The 22,451-nt window shown below is 43.9% G+C and overlaps 1 protein-coding gene and 1 long non-coding RNA gene across 5 annotated transcripts in view; both read right to left on the bottom strand.

The window, feature by feature from the left end:
• The window catches only part of LOC100626841 (uncharacterized), a 132,702-nt gene that overhangs the window by 78,695 nt on the left and 31,556 nt on the right, over window positions 1–22,451 (bottom strand). For both annotated transcript variants that reach the window (NR_045016.1, NR_045015.1), the window contains 2 exon segments: window positions 14,293–14,365; window positions 16,495–16,573. This is a non-coding gene — a long non-coding RNA (uncharacterized LOC100626841).
• The window catches only part of PCED1B (PC-esterase domain containing 1B), a 201,775-nt gene that overhangs the window by 156,731 nt on the left and 22,593 nt on the right, over window positions 1–22,451 (bottom strand). For 2 of the 3 annotated variants that reach the window (XM_084957264.1, XM_084957266.1), the window contains exons 2-3: window positions 16,495–16,573; window positions 14,293–14,365 (exon numbers count right to left, since the gene is read on the bottom strand). The gene's annotated coding sequence lies outside the window, so the exon portion shown is untranslated. Of the gene's footprint in view, window positions 1–14,292; window positions 14,366–16,494; window positions 16,574–19,710; window positions 19,763–22,451 lie in introns of those variants that run through there. The other variant, XM_084957265.1, reaches the window with a different exon arrangement.

The following is a 22,451-nucleotide window of genomic DNA, read 5'->3' as shown; positions in this document are numbered from 1 at the left end:
TAAACCCACCATCCATTTATTCATTTATATAATCATGTGTTGATAACCTATGTGCCAAGCTTTATTATATAACCCTTCAGATACTTATATAAACTGGTAACATCACATTGTATTCAGACCACAGGGAATTAGACTTGAAATGACTTATTTTGCAGTATTTGTTTGCAATATATTGGTTTCTGAGGAAGATATCAACTTTGGAGTAATTCAGAGCTACAGTTTTCACTTGTGCACTCTAACTTCCCAAACCTTCTTCCCAACTGCATCTCCTCACTATGCTGTCAAAATTTGAGTAATGAACTTCAGGAAACAGGAAACAAGATTCTCTTAGAAACTTGCTATGTCTTGGAATAAGATGTTCCCAATGGAAAGCCAGATGCTGGCAGGATCCAGCTCTTGAAGCCTTACTCTTAGACCTGTCCCTTGGTGGCAGACCCTGTAATAGGAGCCTCCATTCCTGCTCCAGCTGCACAGCTGTGGCAGCAATCTTAAGCCTTCCGAGAGAGAGATCTTTGCTCTTCATTGAGGAAGTTCTACAGGTTACGTGACAGCAGGAGCAGTGGGGAGGCAGCCTCTGCTAACCCAGGGCAATGTCACTTTGAGCTAGGATTGAGATATGTGCATGTGTCCTGCGAGCTCGACACAGATCTGTCCCCAGGGGCAATGTTCTATCTCTTACCCACTGTGCTGAGGCAACAAACCGGGGTCTAGAGAAAGTTGCCTTTCCAGCTTTGATGGCTCAGACTGTAACTGTGATAGAGAAGAACAAATCTGACTCCATATTAGATTTGTTTCTTTTACTTTAACCTTCACCTTCTATTGCTTTTGTTTCCAGTTAAGCATGTTGCCTACAGCCTGAAACACACAGGATAGCCCATTCTCAAGGTTCTGACCTTTAAGGACATGACACTCTTCCATTCATATAGAGATAAAAAGCTGCCAAACAGAGATTAAGATTTGCCTTGTGGAAGGTTTTCAGGAACATCATGACCAGATCTACATGGACAGCAGCGAGAACAAAGGATTGCTCTACCAAGCAGTTTGCAACAACTAACCACACCCTTCCCTCACTTCACCTTTAAATGTGCTTTGCTGAACCCTTTCTGGGAGTTTGGCTTTGAAGCGGGCGGGGAATAAGCCACCCGTTCTCCTTGCATGGCTCTGCAATAAACCTTTCTTTGCTCCAAACTCCGATATTTTGGCATTGTTTGGCGACCCTGTGTGTTGGGCACACGAACTTGTCGTGTTCGGTCGCATAATTCACTGAAAAACTCCTGCCTAGTTTTTCAAAGCGGTCTGCTTCAAAGTCAGAAGGTACACTTGGAGGCAAGAGAGTCTGAGTTGGAATCCATGTTCAACCACTTACTATTCATCTGGGCCTCGGTTCCGTCATGTCATGTGTCAACGGGAGGAGATTAGCATCCAGGTCCCAGGTTTGCTATGAAGACAACATGGGAAAAGAGAAACCTCGAGTGTAGAGGTGTATGTAGATGCTCAGGAAGGTGTACAGAGTCTGAATTGTGCTAGCTGCTCTCTCGACAGAAGCACGCCCTTCTGTTTATCACAATGCCTTTGGGTCTCTTCCTACCCCCAGTAAATCTCCAGTAAATTACCAAAGTCTCAAACTTAGTTTTTCACTGGTCACTGGAATCACAGGAGGAAGAGTGGATTATGCAAACGTACAAAGAGCTTTTATTGTTTGGTTGGTTTTAATCTTCTTTTTATGGCCACACCTGAGGTATATGGAGGTTCCCAGGCTAGGGGTCAAATTGTTGCTGCATCTGTGACCTACACTGCAGCTTGTGGCGACACCAGATCCTTAACCCACTGAGTGAGGCCAGGGATTGAACCTGCATCCTCATAGATGCTAGTCTGGTTCTTAATCCACCGAGCCACAATGAGGAGCCTAAAGATATACAAAGAGCGTTTACCAGTGTGTTTCTCTAAATAAAATGTATGGCTCTAAAAACCACGTTCTCAAAAAAATTCCATTTTCGGCTCTCCTTTGAGCACATGCAATCCTTGCCTACATGGCCCACAGATTTCCGATGCCAACTAGAAGGCAGTTCGAATCTGATAAAAGTTGACTGTCTGCAGCCTTCCCATCTTTCTCCTTCTTTTCCAGGGGGTGGGATCAGAGGCAAGGCAGGACTTGGGGCAGGAAGTGCTCCCAGCACGGATTAGTGAAATGCAGGGCGAAAAGCTGAGCAAACAATCATACCTGGACAAACCTCCGTCTCTCCACCTCTAAACTGGGGGTAAAAATGCCTAATCATATGAGGGTTGTGAGGACTGAACGCAATAATCTTTGGAAGCTGCCTAACACAGTGCCTGATACATCACATGCGGTTAAGCTGGTTCTTTTCACTCCTCACCTGTGAATGCTAAGTCCAGAGGTTTGCCCTTCTTCCCACGGCCTTCTCTTATATGGCACCTTATGTCCTGACTTGCATTATAATAATGGATAGACATCCTCTCCCTAATCCTTCAGGGCAAGGACTCTGATTCCTCTTAGTACATTCCAGAGACCTCACCTGGTCATAAAAACATTCACTTATGGAATGAAGACACCCCATATAATGGGGAGGGGAACTGGATGTGGTTTGAAAGAAAGCTAGTTCTATTTGCCAGTTTTTGACCAAGGTACCCAACGTTGGGGGGATGCTCGTTAAGAGGAAGGGAAAGGAATTTCCACCTGATTCTGTACCCAGCAGGCAGAAGGATGTGCCAGGGTCAGACCAATGATTCTCTCTTGCCCAAGAGGCTCACTGAAGATGGAGGCTCTTTACCGTAGAAATAACACTTAAATCTCCAAGTTGAAGAGAGGAGGTGTTTGAATAGTCCAATACCACAGGAACCCCGGGGAGAAAGGGGAGTTTCTTAAAGGGCATAAGAGAAAAATACATATTATGTCTGATATGAATATTTGCAAATCATGGGACCTCACAAAGTTTCTGTTAAAGAATTACAACATTGGAAGATATTCTGATAAAGTAATGTACCTTGGAAGTGGCACGCCCATGAAGAAAACACAAATTTCTATTTGCTGTAGTCTAAGATATAGGTTGTGATTAAAATCACAAATAAACCTTCAGCCAAAATTACGCTGTTGTTGGTTTTTTTTTTTTTTAAGATTGGATCAATTTATTGTTAAAGTGAAATTGAGCACCATAAATCATCGATAATCAAAAATAAAAATGATAAACAAACATGACAACCTTAGCATCTCATCGTTCACCAGATAAGATGTCAGGGTTGAGACTGCCGCCCTCGGGGAAAGATACAGACACGCTGACTCCGTTGAACCTGTCAAGCTTTCCTAGCAAAGCGAGCGACATGGGACCAGACCTAATTACCTCACGTGTATGAATTTATTTCTATGATAACATTTTTATTTATTTATTTTTAATTCCCTAGTTATTTTCTTGCACACCTGTGTGGCATGAATATACACTCTGCCCTGGAAATGAATTCACTCCTATGCTGATCAACCACAGGCTGGTACATAAAACCCTCTGCCCCCTGAGATACTGGGTCAGGAGAGCCTTTAGGATTGGCTCATCTATCAATTCCTTTATTGACATTTTATCAATTAAGCTCATTCTTTTCAATACGTATTATTTTTTATCAATTTATTTGTATGCCCCTGCAACACTGGGTTGTTGTCTGGCTAGAGTTTGATCTCCAAACGCAGCTCTTAGAAACCTTAACAGGGATAGTGAGAAGAAACAGTTGCTTCATTTTCGGCACTAACACCATGGACTGTGGACGGATGTATTTTCCTCCAAGTCAGAAACCTAACGGAGTATATTGAAATGGGCCTCCAGACGTATTGAAATGGAACTTTACTTAGAAAAAAATTCTATAGCATAGGTTTTATTTACTTCTTTATTTCGTCTTTTTAGGGCTGCACCCGTGGCATATGGAGGTTCCCAGGCTAGGGGTCGAACTGGAGTTACAGCTGCCAGCCTACACGACAGCCACAGCAACTCGGGATCCGAGCTGCATCTGCAACCTATGCTACAGCTCATGGCAATGTCGGATCCTTAACCCACTGAGCAAGGCCAAGGATCCAACCCGCGTCCTCATGGATGCTAGTCGGGTTCATTAACCGCTGAGCCATGATGGGAACTCCCTAGCATAGCTTTTAGAATTTAAACAATCAAGACTGTATTTGAAAGGCTCTAGGAGGGAAGTTCCTGGTGCTCTCGTGGTTAGGACTTGGCGCTTTCACACCTGTGACCCAGATTTAATCCCTGTTCTCAGAATTAAGATCTGTACATAGAGGCAAAAAAAAAAAAAAAAAAAAAAAAAAAAAAAAAAAAAAAAAAAGGAAGGAAGGAAGAGAAATAAAAAGAAAGAAAGGCATTAGGGAATGAGGCTACTGTTTAGTGGACTGGAGGAATTGATCCCCTGTAGCAAGTTTGGTAGACGTACCCCTTGTATCCTAGACAGAGACTGCACTGCGTAATAGCAGGTTTATGCTGTGCTTGATGCAGTGCTGGCCACATAACAGGTGTTAAGTAAAATAATAGCAATGACATGGGAGCCTGATTTCCTCATTCTTACCGCTAAACCCACATACCAGATGGTTCTATACACCCGTAATCAAGTGCAGAGCCGTGTGGGCTGGGGGCTGGCACGGCAGCTCTGAGTCAGGCCGGCTGCCTTCTCCCTCCCTCTTGTGGAAGAGCCTCAGGACCTCCGTGAACAGTTAGCAGGAGCAGTGCCGGGGCTTGTGAGAGCTCACAGAGCCTTGGATGGGTTCAGACAACTCATGAGTGACATCAGTTTCCCTCAACGAGTCCCAGAATGACCCGCTCCCTTTACCACTGAGAGAAACAGCTTTCTAAGAGGATCTGTAAATGAATTGGGACACCTCAGCTAGAACAAGTTGTCTGTTTTACAGCTGATTGTTTATGAAGCTCTGGAAAGTATTAGCTCCTTCAAAAACAAAAACAAAAACAAAAAAATTGGAGGAATTGATTTTCCTCTACCTTGAGGACACCACGCTGCGTGACACAGTCCGTCATGAAAGGACAAATACGAGATGATTTGGCTGATACAAGGGCCCCAGAGAAGTCAAATTCATAGAGACAGAAAGTAGGATGGTGGCTGCCAGAAGCTGGGGAAGAGGGAATGGGAGTTTTGGCTGAATGGGTGCAGAGATCCAGTTTTGCAAGATGAAAAGTTTTGTGGACGGATAGTGGTGGTGATGGTAGCACAACTATGTGAGTGTCGTTAGTGCCACCAAACCACACACTTAAAATTGGTCAGGATGCTAAACTTCAGGTTATGTGTCTTTTACCACAACTGAAAAATGAATAAATAGACACAGAAATAAAAACAGAAATAGATTCACTGACATAGAAAACAAACTTAAGATAACCAAAGGGGGAAAGGGCAGGGGGCAGGTAGGGAGGGATAAATTAGGAATCTGTGGTTAACAGATACACACTACTAGGTAGGAAGTGGATAAGCAACAAGGCCCTACTGTATAGCACAGGGAACGATACCCAGTGTCTTGTAATAAACTGTAATGGAAAAGACTCTGAAAAAGAATATAAATCTATACACTGAATCACTTTGCTACATACCTGAAACATTGTAAATCAACTATACTTCGATAAAGAATAAACATAGATGTGCCCTTAGGGTGTAGCGGGTTGAGGATATGGCATTGTCGCAGTGGCTTAGGTCGTTGCTATGGTGCAGGTTTGATCCCTGGTCCAGGAACTTCAACATGCTGTGGACAGAGCCAATAAGTAAATATAATATAATATAATATAATATAATATAATATAATATAGAGACATATAAGTAAAAATCTAATAAGCAATTATTTCTTCTGAGGGTCAATGAACACCTTGAAGATGCTTCTTCTCCCATAAAATGACAGCAGGTGCATGCTGAAGCATTTACAAGGCAGGCAGTCCCCCACAACACTCTCCTGTGTGGGAGCCGGTTCTAGAGCAGGGTGATGCCATTTTCCTCTGTGTGTCCTTGTGGCTCAAAATAGGAGGTTCCCAGTGTCCCTGGGCTTGTATTACTAACATAAACCCAATGTTAAATAGAGTTTTCAGTTCTACCAAAAATTAATTTTTAAAAATCAGACTCCCTTTAAAGCAACTGAACACAGTGGAAGGAAAAATGTATTTCTCTCTGAAATTGGATGTTACATAAGCCAAACTTCAAAGAACCCCGGTACACTCTTTCATGCTGCACGTCTTTTGAACTGAAAAGCTCAAACCTTTGGTGCTCTGGCCTCATGTTTCCCAGGCATCTGTAGCCTGGGAAATCAAACTTCGCCTTGGATTAACCTCTGCTATGTGTTGGTTATTGAGTCAGCAGAGAACAATCTGATCAATAATTACCTGAAAGAAAAGGCTAGTTGATCTAAAAATGAAGCTCATGGTTTCATGATCAAAGAATGCATCTTGGGGAGTTGCATGCCCTTGCATTGATTATGCTTCCAGAAGGGGATACAGAGGGCTCCCAGGACATTTCTCACTTGCTGTTCAACGTGAGGCTGCTTCTCTTGCACTTCTGGTCTCTACCAGGCAATAAACAGCATTATGGAGTATCTTTGTGTCTTAAGGGTCTTGTCTGCCAGTAGTATGTCAACTTTCTTGTGCAGCAGAGATATCATATTTTGTTAGTAAAGTTGGGTCAGATCCAATGCTGGACACCTTATCCTTATCAACCACAAACTTACCCAACACTTCCTGGATGAAATGTACTTACAATTCACAATTAATTGATTGGTTGAATGTCTAGTGATTGAACAGAAAATTATTTATTGAAGTGGATCTTAATGCAACCACTGGACTTTTCATTGACAACCATGCCTGCAAAACTCACTTGACATACTCTAAACTCAACCTTTAAAAAAAAAAATTAAAGTAAATTAAAAAAAAATTAGAGTTGATTTACAGTGCTATGTCAATTTCTGCTATAAAGCATACTGAGCCAGTCGTATATATATATATATTCACATTCTTTTCCTCGTGCTGTCTTCCATGATGTTCTATCCCAAGAGACTGGCTGTTGTTCCCTGTGCTGTAGAGTAGGACCTCATTGCTTTTTAATCTCAAAGTGGGGACAGAAGAAGGGACTGTTCACTGTCCTCTGACTCAGGGATTTACACAACAGACTGTTCATTCATGTATCCTTCTTTGTTCATCTACTTAATGTTTTTTTCTTGTGGTAAAATTCACATATACATACAACTTACCATCTTAACCATTTTTAAGTGTACAGCTGAGATGTCTTAAACACATCCATAATATGGTGCAACCCACACTACCATCCACCCACAGAACTCTTCTCATCTTGCAAAACTGAAACTCTGCACTCATTAAGCACTAACTCCTCCTGCCCTCAACAGCCGCAGCCCCTGGCAACCACAATTCTACATTTTGTCTGAATGATCTCAACTATTCCAAGTACTTCATCTAAGTGGAATCACATTTTTCTTTTTGTGACTGACATTTCACATAGCATAATGTCTTCAAGGTGCATCCACACTGTTATATACATCAGAATCTCCTTCCTTTTTAAGGCTGGTATACCCATCAGATGTAACATCCCACATTTTGCTTATCTATTCATCTGTCGATGGACCTCTGGATGGTTTGCATGTTTTAGCTATTGTGAATAATATTGTTAGGAACATGAATATATGTTTATCCACTTGTCAGCTCAATAAAAGTCCGTAGTAATCATTAATTTAGAGACATGAACACCATAAGAGGAATGAGAAAAGCGAGAGGAATCATGAAAAATTTCAGCCACTAGCAAGTATCCTTCAAGCCATTTCTTTAAGCCAGTGCTAAACTCCATTGCATTATGTGGAAAAATAAAATCTTCATTTTACTAGGTTAGAAGTCACAGGGCCCAAACCTCAATGTGTTTTAGGATCAGAAAGATCAAGTTTAGTGATTCCCATTCTTGGCTGTGCATCAAAATGACCTGGGGCTCCCAATAAAAACACACATGCATAGATCTCACTGCCAGAGATTCCCATTTAACTGCCTAGGGATGAGCACAGGTAGTTTTCAAAGATTTTTCAGGTGGTTTTAATGTGTAGCCAGAGTTGAGAATCAAAGATATAGTTTAACCCCCCCCTTCTCCTCCTCATTCAAAGAGAGGAAAGGGAAATGATTTGCTGAACGTAACACAGAAATTGGTAGAAACTGGTTGACGCAAACAGGAATTTTGAAAATCCCAAATCTAGTACCCTTAAGGTCGTGAAACTTCTTTTCGCAGTACTCTGCCTCCAATTCTGTTCCTTCGAAAGTGCTAACACATAAAGTGCTATCAAGTCGGGGATTTTTTGTTCAGCCTAGAACAATCACAATTAAAAGCCAACTGGAAAGTTGATTTTAATTTTCGTTTCAATATCTGAAAGATGATGACTCCAAAATCTGAATGAATTCTATCTATTATTACAAATCTGCCAGAGGAAAACAAAGTCTGTGTGTGCCTTGAAATAGTATACACTTCTCAAATTAAATAGACTAATCAGAGGCACAAAGTTTAAAGAGAAGAAAACAGCAACGAAATAACAGGACTGATTCTAAAGATGATTCCATTCAGTTGTAAAAGTCTAGCAATGGAAACCTAAGAGGACATACAGGGGCCAAGAAATATGTGAAAAGAACCTCAGTGTCACCAGAGGTCAGGAAAATGGAAATTAAACCATAGCTTGATTTACCAGATTAGGAAAGAGTGAAAGATCAAGGAGTTTCCGTTGTGGCTCAGCAGTAACAAACCCGGCTAGTATCCATGTGGACTCAGGTTTGATCCCTGGTCTTGCTCAGCAGGTTAAGGATTCAGCATTGCTGTGAGCTGTGGTGTAGGTCTCAGATGCGGTTCGGATCTCATGTTGCTATGGCTGTGGCATGGGCCAGCAGCCACAGCTCCTATTCGACCCCCACCCTGGGAACTTTCATATAAAGAGAGTTTAGCACTAAAAAAAAAAAAAAAAGGAAAAAAATCGATAACATCCAAGTCTGGCAAAGATGTGGGGAAAAGGGCAATGCAATGCACATTTGGAAAATATGTTGCTTCCCAGCAGGAATGTGCAGAGGACAAAAGATCCTGGGAGAGGAAGTCTCTGGGAAAGGCCTTTTGTTCTTTATTCACCCTGTTATTTTGCCTTCCACTCAGATTCTTGACCTGAACACTCAGGCTCTTGTTGAGAGCATATGAACCAGCTCCTGAGAAACTCAGCTGTGTTAGGGCTACTCCTCCTCCCAGGGGCTCTTGCTCCCATCCAGAGCTCAGTGTTCTCAACTGGAGAAGGCCATGCTCACCCACCCCTCCGTCTTCAATTCCTCATCACCCTGCCAGCCTGCAAATGCTGTCCTCCCAGGTGGTAACCTTGGGTAACCTTGGCACCAGCTCAGGTGTTGGCTGTGCATCTCCCGCCACTGCCTGAGTGCTGGCTGGTATCAGGCATTGCCCTTCATTCTGTCATATTCTCATTTTGTCCTCCCACAATCCTATAAGGTAACTGCGATTTTCATTCCTCTTTACATACGAGAAAACCAAGGTTTAGAAAGTGTAAGTGTCTTTCGTGAGGACACCTAGCTTGGAATTAGCAGTAAATGCCCTATTTTTCTGGTTCAGGAGTGTCGCCTGCATGTAAAAGAGCTTTGAGGAATGAAAACATACTCTTCCGCCAATTTCCTCTTTTATTTATTTTATTTTATTTTTTGGCCGCATCCCTAGTATATGGAAGTTCCTGGGCCAGGGATGGAATCCAAGCCACAGCTGTGACCTACGCCAAGCTATGGCAACACTGGATCCTTACCTCGTTGTGCCACAGTGGTAACGCCCCAGTTTCCTCTTTTAGGGGACACAGTATCTGCACAAATCCCTGAGGATCCAGCCACTGTGTGGGATGCAAACCCCAGGCTGGTGACTCTAGTGCCTAAGCCTTATTCCCCGGCCACCTCTGTTGGAGGAAGAGGCCTCTGCTGCGATGGCTGCCACTGGCTGGCACCTGGTCTCTCTGCCCTTACTGATACCAGAGGCCATGCCACAACCCTCCCTGGTGTTCTAACTTTGATTCATTGCACCCTCTGCTTTTTGGAAAATGGTCAAAACCTCAACAAGTTTGCCCCGATATATCTTGTTAAATCGGGGCCCTGAGGGCTGCCACCCATCAGTTCCCCCTGTATCCCTTTGGGAAGAAGAGAGAGCGGCCTCCTTCCTCCTAGAGCAGAGGATATGCTAACCTGTGCCACAGACCTGCCCCAGGAAAGCAAGAGATGCTCCGAGGAAATGGGCAAGACTCTCCACCCACCAAGACCCCCTGCCTCTTCATACGATGCAGTCTGGTCCCCTTGACTTATGACCCCTGGAACATGACCTTCGGGAATCCCTCAGGCATATGAATCAATAACGAAGACTTGATTATCAAGACCAATGCCATCCCCTTCCTTCCACTGGTTTCCCACAAGGACTTAAGATACTTTGTGTACAGAAAATATGCTTAAAGGAGATTAAGGAAGAATATCAGAACTTCAGGGAATTCACTGGAAGACAGGCAGCCCAGCTACTCTTAAGAAGCTTTTATAACGTGAATACAGATTGCTTTCTCTATCAATGTGGACTCATCATTATCATGCAAGCAGCAGAAGTGGACTCCAGGTCACTTAAGCTGGAAACAGGAGTTTAAAGTCTACTGTTTCTGAACCAAGCCTGGGCGGATGCTAGCACTCCCCCTTTGGGATTCTCTTTGTCTCTAATCTCTGCCTCTCTCTGCAGGCGGGCTTCACTCTTGAGTTCAGAGGTGTTAGGGGAGCGTTTGAGGGGACCACAGCAGCCCTCACTCATGTCCCCTCCGCTCCACCCCCAACAAGGGGAAAACCTTGTTAATGGCTCCACTTAGAAAGTCCTGGGAAAGGATTTAAATAGGCCTCTTTGGGGTCATGTGACCATCTCTGGGTCCTAGAATGACTTTGTTACCATAAGAAAGAGGAAGAAGGGCTGGGCAGAAAATCAAACACAGCCATTACAGTTCTGTATATGGAATAAGTAAAAGATTTGCATTTTTTTTTCCTTTTTTTTGGACACTCCACAGCATATGGAGTTCTTGACCCAGCGATCAGATCCAAGCCACAGTTTCAACCTGCCCTGCAGCTGTGGCAATGCTGGATCCCTTAACCCACTGTGCTGGGCCAGGAATTGAACCTGTGTCCTGATGCTGCAGAGATGCCACCAATCCCGCTGTGCCACAGCGAGAACTCCACACGTATTTAATTTTCATCATCAATTTTGTTTGTTTAAAAAAACAGTTTAAAGAGATTTCCATGGAGAGAATCCCAAATGATAAAATCGTACCCATGAGTAATTAGGTCTTACTACCTGTATTTTTTTTTCCTTTATCCCATTTGACACTATTTTAATTATATGCTTATTATTTGATCATTTGATAATTGCTTGTCGGCTCGACGGGAGTGTAAACTCCATGAGGGCAGGGACCACAGGGACCACAGGGTATTTTATTCACCACGATTTCCTCAGCACCCAGAACAATCCGGGCACACAGCTGGCATCCAGCACATGCTGTGAATGATTGCGGAATCAATTCGACCTTTGCTAGAGTCAGTGGAAGGCAGCACCGGATGACTGCAAAGTCAGTAAGAGAATCATAAGCTGAGAAACACTGACAGAGGAAGTGCGATGAATGCCTAGAATTAGAAGATGCATTCATGGCCTGACAAGAAAGCCAAAGAAGAGACGCGGTAATACCAAAGAATAAGGGTCTGATGAGCAAAACGTCAAAAAGTTAAGGCAGTCATAAAAGAAAAAAGGTTCAGGAGTTCCCGTCGTGGCGCAGTGGTTAACGAATCTGACTAGGAACCATGAGGTTGCGGGTTCGGTCCCTGCCCTTGCTCAGTGGGTTAACGATCCGGCGTTGCCGTGAGCTGTGGTGTAGGTTGCAGACACGGCTCGGATCCCACTTTGCTGTGGCTCTGGTGTAGGCCTGTGGCTACAGCTCCGATTAGACCCCTAGCCTGGGAACTTCCATATGCTGCGGGAGCGGCCCAAGAAATAGCAAAAAGACACACACACAAAAAAAAGGTTCAAAGTTCTAGCTAATTCTGAACATTTCGAAGTTTACAGAAAACGCTGACATTCATACTATGTAAAGAACAGAATTTGGCTCAAGAAACCTACACCTATCACCGTATTTCTGCTTGACCCAGCTTTCCGACAGCAATATCGTCAAGCCGGCCAGCCAGCGAGATTTAAATCTCATCGCCCTGTGTTTATGGAGCAACAGGCTCATGAAAACACACTACCTGGGACCTTCACTGGGTGGTGCTAAATCTTATGGCCTTTCAAAGACTGTGATCACACACCCTCTCGCCCCGCGCACACTTTAATAAAACACAACTCTGAGTTTCTGTGAATTAAGCTTGAAGCTGCCTGTGACCAGGATTTCCTATGCCTGAGGCGGGGCCAGGGCACGGGCTCCCCAGCGTGGGTTCCCAATAGGCAGAGAGAAGCAGGTCTGGGGGAAAGGGTGCCACGCAGAGGAGGCTTCGAGCCCTGAAGTGCTCATGCCTCCGTGGGGAAATGCCATGTCACTTGCATGGGAGGTGGGGCCTGAGACACGTAAAAGATTGGAGGAAAAAGAAAAGAACGATGCTCTAACAGGAGGAAGCGATTTTCTTTCTTTAAATTTCTAGGTAAGATGAAGAATGAGGAACTGAAGCTAGTGGGTGCTGGAGGAAACTGAGATTTCGGTGAGGTCAGGGGAGGGGCACTGTGATACTGTGATTCATAATAAGAAATACACATTTGGGAGTTCCCATTGTGAGGCTGTGGAAGCGAATCTGACGAGGAACCATGAGGATGCAGGTTTGATCCCTGGCCTCACTCAGTGGGTTAAGGATCCGGCGTTGCTGTGAGCTGTGGTGTAGGTCACAGACACGGTTCGGATCCCGTGCTGCTGTGGCTGTGGTGTAGACTACTCCGATTAGACTCTTAGCCTGGGAACCTCCATATGCCTCGGGTGTGGCCCTAAAAAGAAAAGAAAAAAAGAAAGAAAGAAGGAAATATATATTTGGTCTTTGCCCCCAGTTCCTGACACAGGGCTCCTAAAAGCCCAGTAAATTCTCAAGCGATAAGAGCACTAGAAACATCTCTGTTTCTAATGAGGCAACACTGGGTGGGCTCCTGGATAGAGTTGGTCACCAGAAAGACCAAGCCATGAGGAGAAGCTTGGAATTTGGGGCCCCATCCTCCAGAGAGGGGCTGGAAGTGGCGTTCATTGTGCTAGGTGAGGAAGCCCCCATAATATGAAAGCCTACTCATCTGAAAATAAGTAGGGCGTTTGGATACCTTCCGTGTGGAGATCAGGGGAGAGTGGCACGTGGAGGGGGCCTGAAAACTGTGCTCTTTCCCCACAGCTTGCCCTAAGCATCTCTTCCGTCTGGCTGCTCCTGAGTCACATCCTTGCATAATAAATTGGTCATCTAGTAAGTAAAATTTTCCTGGAGTTCCTTGAACCCTGTAGCTTATTAACCCAACCCAAAGAGGGGTCGTGGGAACCCCCAATCTGTAGCCCGTGTGACAAGTGGGACCTGTGATTGGCGTCTAAGGTGGAGGAGAGAAGGCAGTCTTGTAGGTCTGAGCCCTCAACCTGTGGGATCTGACACCACCTCCAGGTAGACAGCGTGGGAACTGAGTTGAATCAGAGGAACCCCCAGGGTGGCTGAGAATGGCTTGATGGTGCAGGAAACCCTGCCCTATGATGGAATTGGTACTAGAACCATCTTAGCTCCCGCCCCCTTTCAGAGAACAGCGAGGAGGGCTCATACAGAGGGGAGGGGGTGGCAAGTGAGCCCTGCCTCTCCCTGGCAGGAAAGCCATGCCTCCTCTCAGGGGTCTAGGACGACAGTCAGCTTGGGTACAGGTGGTTCAGAGGCAGCGTTTTGCTGATGCTGCAGGAACTTGCCTTACCTCAAACACCAGCTGAGGGGATTGGACGGAGCAGCTTCCCATACACTGTCCTTCCCTCTGTGCAACTCACCCACCCCTGGGGGAAGGTATCTTCAACCCAAAGATGACCTTGCAGTTAAAGATTTAATTCCATAAGCAGGAAAAAAAATTATGCAAGAAGGAGAAATGTGAGGAGCTTATCTGATAAAACACTTCTTGACTTTAGAAAGAGAAAATGGCAAGCACCCACTTGCTACCTCGGCAATAAAATGGTCTTTAGGGATGCTTTCGGCAAAGCAGAAAGCTCAGACCAGGAGTCAAAGTAGTTACCTTGGGCAACGGGCCTGGCATACGCAGCTGGTGGCTTTCGGTGAGGGGTTCCTCTCTGGTCCTGCTTCCCCTTCTGTAAAAGGATGAAAGGATCTAAGTTCTCTTCCAGATTTAATTTTCTACCTTTCATATAAGTTTTTCAATTAAAAATGATAACACTTGGCTAACTGCATCATTGTTAGGCTATTTTTCAACTCTCTGTGGGAAGCTATAGAAAGTATTTTCCAATACTGACAAGGCAATGAAACAGCGACAAGATTGTTCTTGTCACATTAAGCATCAACTACGGTGTGTTCTTTCAAAAGACACCAGTACTTTGTCCCTCTTTCAATTACTCCTGCTCCACTCACTTTCCCCTGTGACCTTTATTCTTCCAGAAGCAGTTTTAAAGCTGCTTCCTACTAGAACCTTTTTAATATTTACGTATTTATTTATTCGCCTGCACCCAAGGCATGTGGAAGTTCCCAGGCTGGGGATCAAATCTGCACCACAGCAGTGACGATGCTGGGTCCTTAACCCACTAGGCTACCAGGGAACTCCCTAGAATTTTTTTTAAAGGAGCAACATGTTTTACCTTTTTCCTCAAGATCCAAACAGGATTTACTGAACGACAATTTGGGGTAAAGCACGGACCACAGACATTTTTTAAATTCAGTGCTGGGTAATGGTTTCCACCCCCTTATCTTATTTTCATAGTGTCTTATGTTCATGCATGCTTATTTTCAAGCATCTTATTTTCCCTTTTCCATTCCCAGGTCTCTATTACCTCAGGCCCCAGGCTCCTCCCACCAAGTCTAGCCCCACCCATTGCACCTGCACCTGCTTCCACCCTCCCATGTCTGTACTGACGGCAGGTTAAAGTCTAAGGCCTTGCCTCAACCCTTGCACCCTTGCTCAATGGTTCATGTCTATCTGAGCAGCTGAGCTACCATGAATCCCTTACACAGTCCGCAGTCCAGTCTCTGGGAAGATTCCCAGTTCTGGGCACATCCCAGACCTTTCCCACTTGGCTCATTGGCATATCTTCTCTCCTTTTCTCTGGCATTTGAATCCTATCAGTCTCTCAAAACCCAGCCAAGAACCCCCTTCCTCTAGGAAGGTCTCCCAGAACTCTTTTTTGTTTTGTTTTGTTTTTTAGAGTCACACCCAAAGCATATGGAGGTTCCCAGGCTAGGGGTTGAATCGGAGCTGCAGCTGCCAGCCTACACCACAGTCACAGCAATGTCGGATCCTTAACCCACTGAGCAAAGCCAGGGACAGAACCTGTGTCCTTATGGATACTAGCAGGGCTCGTTACCACCGAGCCACAATATGAACTCCCAGAACTCTGCATCTTGAAGGGCACCACCCTTACCTTGTATAGTCCACTGCCTGGCACAGCAAAATAAATGACCACATTAGACTGAAGAAGTATTCTTTCATGGGGCCAAAAATTCCTTAGCGGGGCTGAGTCCACTTACAGTCAGCCGGTAAGATCCCAAGGGCTGCTTAGAACATGGTCAGGTGAGACGGGAGTGAAAGCGTACAGGTGGCCCCCTGACTAGTCTCAACAGAACAAAACTGGGGGCCCAGGTAAGCCAGCCTCCAGTGAGATGGAGAAGCCAGAGGCACCTTCCCTCACCAGGTGTAGTCTTCTGGGTCCCATCTGCTGGGTCCTTCTATTTTCCACAACCACCTGCTCCCTCCAAACAATCTTCTTAGGGTAATCCGAAAAGGATGGACATAGTGGAATTCCCTAAGACCTGAGTTTGTTTGGTTTTTTTTTTTTTTTTTTTTCCTCCAGGGCTTAACACAATTCACCCTTAATCCTTGCCCCTGTGGGTCAAAGGGAACTTTGGGCCCAGGTCAAGCAAGGTCTCTGCAAAAGGCTGTTTGGCCGAGGCCTGATAACCACAACACTCAGAAGATGACTTGTCCAGGGTGACAATGACTGAGCTCTCACTCTGTGGCAGACGGGCTTATTCATACCTTCCACTCGTGCATTTGATGCTGACAATGATTCTCCAAGTTGGGTATTAGTCACTCCATTTTACCATGAGAAAACCTTTCATGCCAAAAGGTGAGCTGGCTTTCCTCAAGTCGCACAGCCAGGAAGTGCGCAGGCTGAGCCCAACAACTGTTTGCATTATCATTTTGTTTTTGTTTGGGGGAAGGACTTTAGCTGACCCTACTTTACCAGGAGAGCAAAGGAGAGACACTCACATGTTTGCAGGAAGTAGAAACCTCAACACTTTCTGGACTTCCTATACGGTACCTCTGGGATCTTAAGGCCTCTCATTACCTGCAATGGGAAAATGGCATAAGTTTAATTATTCATTCTCCATCACCCTTAATGAAGGGATGAACTGCCATGAGAAACAAAAGGAAATAGTCTGACCTTCAGGCTGTCAGGAAGTGATAATTAACTAAAACCCCAAGTCAGTGTAAATGGACAAATGAAAGTGTTCTACTGATCCTGATGCAAATGAGCTGTCCGGCTCACTAATTGAAGTCACCTAATGGAACAATGACAATGAAAAATAAACATATGCTAAAAATAGGCATTTTCTAAATTACAGTTTGTTTACAGGTGCTCTTCAGGACTTTCCAAAGCTCCCTGATGCATCTGATGTCTTAGGGTTTTAAGTTGGAAGGGGCACAGTTGCAGGGCAGTGGCGGGGAGGGGAGGCTTTGCGCATGGGGGTGGGAGTTGTCAATGAAAATAACTAATAAACGATCAATAATAAGAATAAAAAAGAGTTTTATTTGAGCCAAACTAACTGAAGACTAGCCCGGAAGCCTGCTTGCCAGATTACTCTGGGAAACTGCTCCGGAAAAGCAGGCTTTTCAGCACAGCTATGTATTTTGTTAGAACAAAGAACATTAAATAAGTCAGGGTTACATTTCTTCAAGGTTTGAACAACAACAAAAAGAACAGACCAGCACATACACAGCGAGTGAATACGGCCTTGGCACTTGGGAAGGGAGGCTTCCCACCAAAGGAGGACCGGCACTGGCATCTCAGGAAGAGGGGCATTTAATCTTTATTTTTAATACGGATATTCTTTACTTCTGGCCAATGTGCCCTTTTCTGTAATAATTAAAGTAGACAGACAATGTCTGTCTGATAGGCCACAAACAGGCTATTTTGGTTAGCCTAAAGTTTTTTTTTTTTTTTTGCTTTTTAGGGCCGCACCCATGGCATATGGAGGTTCCCAGGCTAGCCCCTGCCCTCTGCCTCCAAGGCTAGGGGTCCAATCGGAGCTACAGCTGCCAGCCTATGCCACGGCCACAGCAACTCGGGGTCCAAGCCACATCTGTGACCTCCACCACAGCTCACGGCAACTGCTGGATCCTTAACTCACTGAGTGAGGGCAGGGATCGAACCTGCAACTTCATGGTTCCTAGTCGGATTAGTAGCCTAAAGTTTACAATTACTCATGGATAAGCCAGAGTTCCCCAGACCTCAATGTGTGAACATGTCCTTTATCAGAGTCCATTCAGTCTCAGATTCGAGGGGCAGCAGGCATGTGGAGGCTAACTTGGAGACCTGGTCATTTCAGCTTCAGGACCAACTGGTTGGTTTTTTTGCTACTCAGTTGATGAGTCTGACCAAAAGTTACTGTGGGAATGATTCCTGGAACCATTCTGCTGCCCAGCATGTAAACACAGCCTCCTGATCTAGACCTTCGCTGTGAAAACGGTCATAAATAGCTGCGAATTACTACTGTTGTGTGCAACTGGTGACTTCATCACGGCTTCTGGCAGAGCAGATGGGAGCTTCGTTCCAGGCGGCGCCGCAGCGCCGGGCTCGTCCTCAGCCTTTAATGAGTGCAGCCTGGTGGGTGCTCCACAGATGAAAGAATGGCATCCTCTGCCCTGCTCCGGTCCAGAGTGACACATTTTTCAAAAGGTCATCAAGCCTTGAAAGCCTTACACTCGCTGCATGATATAAAAATATATAACTGCCCAAAATATGATAAAATGAGTCGCTATTAATAACTCAAAGAGCCATGGGGATTCAGGCAGTCCCGTTCCTCTGCCAAAAGTTAAGAATGTTTGCTCGGTGCTTTGATTTCTTTTTCTTTTTTCCCAACTGTGTTCTTGATTTGCTTCAGTACATTTTCTATTTGGATACTCTACGGAGTGTATGTCAGACTTTATCTGTGACCTTACTAGGACATAGCAGAGCATACAGAGCAGGAACGGAAGACCTTTTAAAGCTAGTGGGGCTTTCAAAGTCATGCTTGCCTAACAAACATTTTCCATTTCTTTCTGGCATAGCAACCGTTACCGTCGCCCTCTATGCAGAAATTGCTAAAGGGCAAGTGAAGAAACTCCCTAAGTCACTGACATTGATGATAACATTAACTGTCTCTTGAACATTTACTATTGCCGGACCCAGTGCTTCTACAGGTCATTACTAAGCTTAGCATCAACCCTACAAAGTAGGTGTTATTCCCACTTCATAAGACAAGGCTTGGAACTTAAGTAACTGCCCTGAGCTGACATGCAAGTGGCTTGCAGGGCTGGAATACAAACTCAAAGCTCCGTCATTTGAGCCATATGAAACTACCAGTGGGCCATCATTTCTGACTAACGATGGCGATTTTATGGTTCAACCTACTACAAGGTCTTATCCCTGAAAGGCCGTCTAGAATCTCCTCCTGACATCATAACCACTTGTTTGATTGGAAATTTTCCCAATGCCATCCTGGAAGGAGGGGGAAGGGAAGCAGTAAAATAAACTATTATCTTTCCGCCGATTAGTAATACTATCATCACAAGATATGATGTGAAAACACAGCAACAAATGGCAAAGCAAGTCAAAACCTCTGTATTCTATGCACGTTCCCGGATATCTTCTACCTGAAAATCTCCACGTGTAATCATGCTCATCAGACTTTTCTCAGCACTGAAATGAGTTCTAGTATTTAAAAGCTAATGATGTAAAGATAAAACTTTGATAGACCACTTGTGTCAATGAGCAGGTAGTCTATGACACAGATATATTAAAAAGATACCTTGGTAAGAGGAATTCAGTTTCTTGGGAATTCCTTGAAAGTCAGCAGCGTAGTGTCTTAGATAAGAGCTACTGGTGATGACAGATTATTTCTCTGCGTTCTCTTAGAAATAATGCATAACAAACCGTAACCTTCTTTTTAATTCCATTTTCTCCACTGATACAGTTAGCAGGGGAAATATTAAGGCAGCTACTAATAATTATTGCATTTAATGCATGATGGTTACTGAACACAGTAAGTTGTTAAATATACAATAATGGAGATGGTTTAGTGTCACAGGTTTGCATCAAAAGATAAATGATAAGAAAAGGGTCAATGAGTCTTATCGTGAGATTTCAGGGGAATAATCTCATTTTACTGAAGGGGAAACTGAGGCACCAGAAAACCAAGTAAATGAGAGAATCATTCAACTCACTGGTAATACTTCAGTGACCAGCGTTCAGTTCTCTTGACTTCTGAGCTATCGTTCCCCCCACCGCTAAAATCATAGTCTCACTCCATGTAATATTTTCATTTCTTCTTATCTAAATTTCTTTTCCTTGAAGACATCTGGAACAAATAAGAGATGTGTCTAACAAATATGAAAAGGAACTCAATATCGTAGGTGGGCTACACTGGATTTTTTAGATTTGTTGAAACAAGATGATGAAATAACTTTAAAAGTAAATTCCTATGGATCTGCTATCAGAATCCAAAGTCTGATTAGCTTTTCTTGGGGTCAGAAAAAATGTCCTTTTGAATCAGATCTTTCTGGACTCTCCAATTACCTCTTGCACAGGAGCCAAGAGATCTGAGGTTCTGAAGGATTACATGGGACTCCGGCTTCTGATTCAATATTATGAATAGCATTCTGAACCAACACAAAGTTTAGGCTAGCTTTACCGGATTACTTGTGAACCAAATGACACAGCTGAAGGGGAGGAGAACCCTGAATGAAAGAACATCTAATATCTTTTAGAATAATGATAAACAAATAGAGGGGAAAAAAAGGAAAACAAGTATATTCACTGATGGATGGATGATTCAGCTGGTTTCCACATTAACAATGACTCATTCTGCAAAAATTGGCATATTTACAAAATAAATCATACTATTGTACCGGAAAAGACAAGCGCATAATATGCTACAGAACCAACCATGCTCAAAACATATTTTTATTTTATTTCTTTATATGACCTTCTTCTTTTTTTTTTTTTTTTTTTTGTCTTATTGCTATTTCTAGGGCCGCTCCTGCGGCATATGGAGGTTCCCAGGCTAGGGGTCGAATCGGAGCTGTAGCTGCTGGCCTACGCCAGAGCCACAGCAGCGCAGGATCCGAGCCACGTCTGTGACCTACACCACAGCTCATGGCAACGCCGGATCCTTAACCCACTGAGCAAGGTGAGGGATCGAACCCGCAACCTCATGGTTCTTAGTCTGATTTGGTAACCACTGCGCCACGACGGGAACTCCTAGTGACCTTCTTGAGTGTCCTGAATGTTAGTCTGGGCTTTCACGACATGGAGAAGGAAAACAAAATGTTAACGATTGTCAGAAAAAGCGGTCCTTTCTGCATGAAAATAATTTTTTCCAAGAGAGTATTTATGAAGAATCCTGGATTCTGGAGTTTCTATTAATAGCCTTTCATTGGCCTTAGGTCAAGTCTGTGAGAATGGCCCCCTTTCCAAGGAAGTATTGGGGCACGCACAATGCAGGCCTTCCTTTGGGGCCACTGGGCTGATGAACTTTTACCTGCATTGATGAAAATGAGCCATATGTCCTCATCGGAAAGTCAGCCTTCAAATGCCTTTCAAATGCCTATATTGGCTCCTTTAATCACAACCTAGTGACTATGACGGGACCACCCTCTAAGTCTTCTCTTCCTGGGGATTAAGTAAAGGCTAATGCTGCTTTCCTGTCTTTCTCATGCTCTGCAAACCATTCCAGCAGAGCTCACAGAAGTCTAAGGACATGTGAAAGTCCAGAAGGAGGAGCAAAAGGGAAAAGGAAAGTTTCTGAAAAGGTCGTATTTGAATATTAGTTCCAACATTCTAAAAACATTCAAGAGAGGTGGAGAACGAATACTCACTCAATTTACACATATGGCACATATCCATCCAAATGAACACTCTAGGTGTTAGCCACGGTACTACATGGCTAAGTGTGTAAAGACGGTGGGGGCATTTTCCCATTTTCAGGCATTTACGATTTGATGTAAGAGGTGTGTGTGTGTGTCTGTGTGTCTGTGTCTGTGTGTGTGTGTGTGTGTATGTGCGGCAGGACAGGGAAATGTTTATGTGTAATGATAAGTAGCCCTTTTAGGCAGAGTAAGTGGTCCACTATTGAGATGATGGAAGGTACACTGGGAAGATTCCTAAAATATATTCCAAACGATGCTCAAAATAATATCATGAATCATTATTCCTTAGTGTTGAACATTGTCTTCTCCCTGCAGTATTTTTCTAAAAGGTTCCTGGAAAAGTCAATTTGATAGTGCGAGAGTTTTTCATATCACAGTCTTTCCTCACAGGAGGGAGAAGGGCTGCATCAAAGCCCTGGGGAGAAGGGAAACCCATTTGTCAAGAGATGGTTGGTTGCTGGAAATCAAATCTCATTTGAATCAGCTCAAATTAAAAAGAGGCGCTAAGGACCATTTGTAAACTGACTTGCTTTTGTTGGATATAAGTTGAAGATTTGGCATCATGACTTTGAGGTCTGTGGGTTTATTTGTAAACTTGCAATTACTATTTTTGCAAGGGCAAATGTATTTCTTTATTAAATAAAGTATAATAACAGTGAATGTAAAAAATAAATAAATAAATAAATAAATAATACAAAAAGAGGAGCTAAGTGTGAAGATAAAACCACAATCTTACAAATCTCCAGAACCAGGAAACAAAGTCCAGCTGGACTTTATAGCCACCTAAGCTGGGAACTAGAATCTCAGTGGGTCTCTGTTCTCTGATTCTTTCTCTCTCTTTACTCTTTCTCTTTTGATTCTTCTCCTCACTTTTTAAGCATACCTATATCTTCCCTCTAAAGACTGGGCTGCTTCTGATTATTTAAAATTTGGCTTTCAAGCAACTTTGGTTGTATTTGACTGTGCCGTGCACTGGTGCCAACTGCAGCCCTGCCTGGACATGAGTTCTGAGCGCGAGTCCACTATCACTGAGTGTC

The sequence above is a fragment of the Sus scrofa genome, chromosome 5 (assembly GCF_054392235.1).
Source record: "Sus scrofa isolate SSC_HxYL_T2T_F1_AM1 chromosome 5, Sscrofa_HxYL_maternal_Yorkshire_Landrace_v2.0, whole genome shotgun sequence".
In the NCBI taxonomy this organism is placed as follows: domain Eukaryota; kingdom Metazoa; phylum Chordata; class Mammalia; order Artiodactyla; family Suidae; genus Sus; species Sus scrofa.
This window is presented reverse-complemented; position numbering and strand designations above follow the sequence as displayed.